This window comes from Stegodyphus dumicola, chromosome 2 (genome assembly GCF_044657685.1).
Source record: "Stegodyphus dumicola isolate Sdum_Otavi_A_Nest chromosome 2, ASM4465768v1".
NCBI classification, from domain to species: Eukaryota; Metazoa; Arthropoda; class Arachnida; order Araneae; family Eresidae; genus Stegodyphus; species Stegodyphus dumicola.
This window is the reverse complement of record NC_140769.1, coordinates 90,025,133-90,032,956: the sequence shown is the minus strand read 5'-3', so window position 1 is coordinate 90,032,956 and position 7,824 is coordinate 90,025,133.

The following is a 7,824-nucleotide window of genomic DNA, read 5'->3' as shown; positions in this document are numbered from 1 at the left end:
ATTTGAAATCCAAAAAAAATTAATTGAGAGCGTGACTAACGTTGAGTCAGATGGCAAGATATCACGGGATACTGTACCCAAAATTACAGTTTTACAACCGTTACATGTGTTTAATGATTTACTTAAAAATATGATTCTTTGTTTCAAGATGTTTTAAAACAGCCTTTGGATAACAATACTCTTGGAATTACGCACGTAATCGAAACTAAAGGTTCTCCAGTAGCAGCTAAGGCTAAGCGCCTAGCGCCTGACAAATTGGCTGCCTCAAAAACATAATTCACTTATTTAGTGCAAGAAGGCATTTGTAGCCCTTCTAAAAGCTCCTGGAGTAGTCCTCTCCACATGGTAAAAAAGTCGGATGGGTCTTGGCGGCCTTGTGGGGACTACCGTAAATCAAATTCAATCACTGTTTTAGATAATTATTCAATTAGACATCTACATGATTTTACATCTAAGCTGAGCAATAAAACTATTTTTTCAACATAGACCTCAAGAAGGCATACCACCAGGTACCAATGAATAAAGAGGACATACAAAAAACGCCAATAGTTACTCCTTTCGGATTATTTGAGTACTGCATGACATTTGGTTTACGTAATGCTGCGCAAACCATGCAAAGATTACTCGATCAAATTTTGTCATTTGAATTTCTGTTTCGTCTATATAGATGATATTTTGATTGCTTCATCATCCCTCGATGAACATATACTTCATATCGAAGAAGTTTTTAAGAGATTAAAAAGTCATAATTTGATTGTCAACCTAAATGCACATTTGCTGCAGAAAATGTTTTTGCATTTGCACATTTGCTGCAGAAAAAACGCGTAAAATTTTTAGGTCACATTATCGACAAAAATGGAATCATTCCTTTACCAGAAAAAATTAAAGTTATCCAAGATTTTCCCAAACCCAAAACTGTTAATGAACTCAGACGTTTTTTGGGAATTCTTAATTTCTATAAGAGATTTTTAAATCATGCTGTGAAGTTCAGCTTCCTTTAAATGGTATGCTCGGACGTTGTAAGAAAAATGACAAAACACCTTTAAATTGGTCAATAGACACTGAAACAGCCTTTGCGTCATGTAAACAGCTTCTGACATAGGCTACAAACTTAGATCACCCAGACTCAAAAAGAAAATTCCTCTCATGTGCGATGCATCAGACAAGCCATAGGCGCTTGCGTCCAACAACTCAATGCTCAAACATGGGAACGAACCATTTGGATTTTTCTCCAGAAAATTGAGCGATACGGAGCAAAAGTACAGTACGTACGACCAAGAGCTGTTAGCAATATTTGCCGCTATGAAATACTTTAGATATCTGCTTGAAGGTACGAACTTTCAAGTATTTACAGATCATAAGCCACTCACAAAAGCATTTTTTCAAAAGTATGCCAAGCTCTCACTTCGACAAATTAATCAACTTAATTTCATCGGCCAATTCACTACTGATATTCAACATGTGATTGGTGCAGAAAATGGACCAGCGATGCTCTTTCTCGCATCGAAATGGTTGCTAATGTCATTCTTATTAACTATGAATCTATGTCGAAAGCACAACAGAGTGACACTGTACTCCAATCCAGTGGCGTAGCGACAGGGGGGCAAGAGTATGATGCCCCGGGCGCCGCTCTCAGAGGGGCGCCAAATGGTCTCCAAACAATATTTTCTGGAAAATTTCAGTTTTTATTTTGATCGATGTCTGGAAAATATATTTAAAATTAATAATTATTGTAATCTAATTAATTATTTATTTTCTCGATTTGTCTGATAAAATGTTTTTAGTACATCAACCAAATATCTCCGCATACAAAATGTTCCTTCTGACCACTTTATTTCTCTAAAATAAAAGATACAGTTAAAAAAAAAAAAAAAAAAAACTTAATGCTCGTATAGCTCTCGCTTTTTGTTTTAAAACGATAACACGACATTGTTCCGAATTTCTCAAACATACCCAGTTTCCGAAAAACGATTCCATAATCTGGAAATGACGTTTTGGGAAACTCCTAAAGATTCCGCTAGAATGGATTGTGTTTGACTCTTCTGTAAACGACTGATGGCCTTCCTGGCTACCGATTAGTCATCTTGCTGAGACATCGTATATTCACTGCTCCAAAGCGTGTCAATTGTCTCCTTCTACAAAAGAAATGCTGCACGTCGCTATTTACTCCTTATCTAAAACGCACAGTTTTCATCGTCACAGACTAAGTTTGCACATTCCCAACTTCGTAAACGTTATAATTTTCCTTTATAATCTCTTCTATTTCCTTTTGTTAAAAAGGTTATCTATTATATGGTTATTTTATACCATATAATAATATCCCCTAATTGTTTTGAGCAGGGAATGTGACTGCAAAATGTTACTCCGCAGTAGAGAAGAAACTAAATCTAAAACGCTATTACAGATCTATGGAGAAAATGTTTTTCCAAACCTAAGAGACGAATTTCAAATATTCCTTACTATTTCATTATCAAATTCTAGCTATGAACGTTCGTTCAGAAAATTAAAATAAATTTTGACATATTTATAATCAACGATGGGACAAGATCCCCTAAGTCATCTAGCATTTTTAAATGTAGAAAGAGAAAAATTTGAAATGATCGACTATGATGAAGTAATTGATAAATTTGCTTCATCCAATGGCAAGAAAAATGCATACATAGTAATTAATTGTATTAATGTATTATTATATTATTATTAATAAATATATCTACTTATCTATAATATATATTAAACTTTTAATTATTTAAAATTGTACTTTTTTAAAAACAATTATAAAATAATGTAAAACAGATAATACCTTTTTAACTAATTCTAGATCATAGTATGTCTGATTTTTCCGCTGACACAGATATATTTCCGAATCCAATGCTAGTGTAGTTAGGTAGTGACTAGTCTTAATAATATTGCTACGAAATGGTGTGTGTATTTAATTATGGCAAAGCACACGAGGGCTGTCTGCCTAAGGGGAGGGATGCTTTCGTGGAGGACTTTCTAAGGGAAACTGGCTCGTATATACATTACACATGGGGAAAACCACGAAAACACCCATGCAGCCAGCCCGTTCGTGGGATTCGAACCTCGGACCGAACTACCAGTGTTCAGCGACTTTACCGCTCGGCCGCTGGTGGGCGCTACGAAATGAACAGGCGCGGTAAGATGGCTTCCCCGCAAAGAAGTTTAGGGTTGCCATAAAATAGCAAGGAAGACAGGGATGCCACATTTCTACGAAATGTATAGTTTAGGGTTGCCATTTGGCAACATTTGATGACAAAATCGGCGCTATGCCATGGACGGATGGAGAACCTTCTAGAACGAATTCTTACCGGTTTAGCTCAGAATGTTCTCGAACACAAGCCGAAACCTATATAAACCCTGGTGGTCCTCAGTCAGTTAGTTAGTGTGTCTCGTCAGTATCGAGTCAGTTAGTCCATGTGGAGTCCATCCAGTTGACAGTCGGTCAACGAGTGCCGAGTGGGTGGTCGAGTGCACCGAAAGAATCTTTAGTGTATCGCGGTTAGTGCATCGTCGAGAGTATTGTGCTCCGGGAACGTCTGAACCGAAGAGTCGGCAGCTGTGCCCTGTGTGTTGTCGAGTGCATCGCGAGCTGTAGCGTGGAGAGTCTCGAGAGTACGTGGAGTTCCGAGAACGACCGAGCAGAGTCGGGAGTTGAACTCTGGTGCTTTGCAGTGAAGCTGTCTTCAACGTTATTTCCTGACATTGTGAAAGCTATGTCGCTGATAGTTCCAGCGTGTTTACAGTAGATCTTCGACGACTCTAAAAGCGTTTTGGAGCTGTCCTTATTAATATTGTTAAATAAAGTGTGTTTCGATATTCCATCAGGTGCTGTCGTCGTTATTCACTCCAAATCCACACGAACCTCGTACGAACGTAAAGGACAACTGGTGTCAGAAGTAGTATTTGAGGGTGAATGCCAGTGACAAGACCAATGGAAGATCTATTAAGACAGCTCGTGACTACCTTTGCTGAATTCGGGGAAAAGATGGAAGCCGGACAGGAGGAGTTGAAAGCCGGATATGCTGAGATAAAAAGCTGGCTATGAAGAGATGACAACTAATATGAAAGCCGGTCGAGAAAAGTTGCGAGAGCAACTCCAACAGCTGAAAGTGGAGCTTACAGAAGAAACTGGAGCCATGAAAGACAATGTGGAAATGAGAGGAGAAGTGGCATCTGAAGAATCAAAGGATGAATAAATGAAGGAAGTAGGTAATGAACTGTCTGAGAAAGATCCAGAAATGAAGGAAGAAATATGTAATGAGATAAAAGACAGAGATCGAAAAGAATGAGAAATGAAAGACGGGAAAGAAGATTTTGATTCTCACTTGCCTGAAGTAGAGATAAAAGAAAGTGAAAATGCGACTCTCATGTTCGTAGAGACTGATAGTGAAGTTATAAAAACGCAGTCAGCAAGTGTTGAACCATCTTAAAGTGCATGTGATGAAGAGATTGGAGAAGCTGATGTGGAGCTTAAGGAGTGCGCTCAAGTATTGCAAGAAAATTCACCCATTTTCGCAAACTATGTGTACGTCTCATAATACAGATTGTGCAGACAAGGACTTGATTTTAAACCAGGATGCTTCAGTTTGTAAAGAACAGGGTTCCGTTCAATGACTGATGCAGAATTTGGAGCTGGTTCCCCGGAAATGGGGGAAAACGAGTATGTACCAGCTGCTAAAAATACCGAGGTGAACTGTATGCATGCTGCGAATGAACTACAGAGTAGCTAACAAACTGTTTCACATCTTCCTGTGGATGAAAAGTTTGAAAGGACTATATCTTCAGATTGTGATATGCAAAATGGAAATGCATCTGAGAACTGCAGGGAAAAAGGATTTGACCCGGGTATAACTTAATGAAAAGAGTGAGACTGAAATTCATTCTTAACTTTAAATTGTATAATTTAAAATTGTGATGTGTTTAATTTGGGTATGTAACTTGCACATAGTGTAAATATCTGGTTCTTTGATTATATTATTTATTTATACCTTATGTTTGTTTCATTACGTTTTGTTTGTATCGAATTAGGCTTCTGACCAAGGGTTGTATTGCTCGGGACGTACAGTTCTTGGGAGAGGGCAGTGTTACGAAATGTACAGGTGCGGTAAGATGGCTTCCCCGCAAAGCAGTTTAGGGTTGCCATAATATAGAAAGGAAGGCAGGGATGCCACATTTGGCGAAAAATCGGCGATATGCCATGGACAAATGGAGAACCTTCTGGAACGAATTCTTACCGGTTTAGCCCAGAATGTTCTCGAACACAGGCCGAAAGCTATATAAACCCTGGTAGTCTTCAGTCATTTAGTTAGTTTGTCTTGTCAGTATCGAGTCAGTTAGTCCGTGGAGTCAATCGAGTTGACAGTCGTTCAGTGAGTGCCGACTGGATGGTCGAATGCACCGAAAGAATCTTTTAGTGTATCACGGTTAGCGCATCGTCGAGAGAGTGTGTTGTGCTCCGGGAACGACTGAACCGTAGAGTCGGGAGCTGTAATCTGTGTGTCGTCAAGTGCATCGCGAGCTGTAGCGTAGAGAGTCTCGAGAGTACTACGTGGAGTTCCGAGAATGACAAAGCAAAGTCGGGAGCTGAACTCTAGTGCTTTGCAGTGAAGCTGTCTCCACCGTTATTGCCCGATATTGTGAAGGCTGTGTTTCTGATTGTTCCAGCGTGTTTATAGATCTTCGACAACTCTAAAAGTGTTTTGGAGCTGTCCTGATTAATACTAGTAAATAAAGTGTGTTTCGATATTCCATCAAGTGCTGTCGTCATTATTCAGTCCAAATCCACACGAACCTCGTACGAACATAAAGGAAGAAAATAACGAAACAATATATTTTAGAGTATTTTATGGCAGATTCAGCATTTTATTATTATTTGCATTATTTTCTGATTATGAATATACAGTCAAAAGTCGTTAATCCGGACTCGTCAGGACTTTGGCGATTCCGGATTATAGATCATCAGTTTAAATCTGGTAAGATGGCATGCAGAAATTACAAAATTAAAAATATGAAACCGTAATTTATGAAATAAAGAACAATTATGATCTAAAGGGTATCAAAATTTACAAAAAGAAAAAGCTTAATATTTATTTGTTTACTTTATTAAACATTTCCTTCAATGTAAGTTGCTTCGCTTCATGTGATAATACTTTCTCTTTAATTCTATTAAACAGACATAATTTCTTGTTTAGTTACAAAGTTCCGCTGCTCAAGTCCTATAATTGCTGTGTTGAGAATACCGACTAATTTGTCAATCGAAATGTTTTCGTTTTCAATAACCTCTGGGTCACTTTCTTCACTATCGGAAGCGAATTATAATGACGAGGAACTTGATTTAAATCATATCAAAGACAGAATGAAATACTAAGTATGGAATTATAAACCAAATAAAATAAAAACATCTGCCCTGAAGACAAGGATAGTGCTGACAGATCAACTTCCAATCCGCCGCGTGAAATTGATAAACAGATTTCGGATCTCAAAACATACTTTCGCTTTGTAGATACAAATTACATATTAGTAAATATATATCGGAAATTCTATTTGACATAATCTTTCTAATCTATCATAATCTAATAATGACGTTTCTGCCCCCCCCTCTGCCGCAGAGCAGCGTGAAATTGATAAACAGATTTCGGATTTCAAAACATACTTTCGCTTTGTAGTAAATATATATCGGAAATTCTATTTGACATAATCGAAAATTCAAGCTTACTTTTATAAAATTGCTCTAACAGTCTGCAAAAAATAATAAGCCGGATCCAATTCGAAGATTAAGGAACAACGCAATCGGCAACATTAACTGAATTAGATAAGTTTAGCTTAGCGTATAACTCCGTTACAATTTAAACGCGCATGCGCACAAACATATTCGCAGCCGTAAGGGTCTTACGCGCTCTGGTAAACGCCTGTGCGCATGCGTGAACGCGACGCATGCGCAGAAAGTTTGTAGCTTTGAGGTCCGGATTATAGATCATTCCGGATTATGGGTGTCCGAATTAACGACTTTTGACTGTATTTACATATATTACTGTGTTTTATTTGGGGGGCGCTAAAAAGGTATTTTGCCCCGGGCCCAGTTATGCTCGCTACGCCACTGCTCCAATCCTTTTTAGACAAAGAAAATCCAGTTCTGCAATAAAAGAAGTTAAAAATGCCTGAGAGTTCTATTGAACTGTATTGCAACATTTCACACGGTAAAATCCGTCCTTTTGTACCAGACAGTCATAGAAAACTTGTCTTTTCAGCTCTGCATAATCATTCCCATCCTGGACCTAAAGCAACACTGAAGTTAATTAGTGACCAATTTGTCTGGCCCGGAATGAAAAAGGATGTCACGAACTTCGATAAAACTTGCCTACAATGTCAAAAGGCTAAAGTGTCTCGTCATGTACACTCTCCTTTAATTACTTTTATAGTTCCAGATGAACGTTTTTCTCATATCAATATAGATTTGATTGGACCTCTTCCATAATCTCAAGGAATGTCTTACTGTCTGACATGCATCGACAGGTATACTCGCTGGCCTGAAGCGTATCCATTGAAAGATACACGGGCAGAGACCGTCGCCACTGCTCTTTATGTTGGCTGGATCTCAAGATTCGGTGTGCCTGCTCAGATCACCACTGATCGTGGTAGTCAATTTCGCAGTGAACTCTTTCGAGAACTAGCCAAGAACTTTGGTATTCGCCTTCTCACACCACCGCGTATCACCCACAAGCCAATGGCATCATTGAAATATGGCACAGATCACTCAAACAATCCATAATGTGTCACACATCCGTACATGACTATCGCATTGCCTTC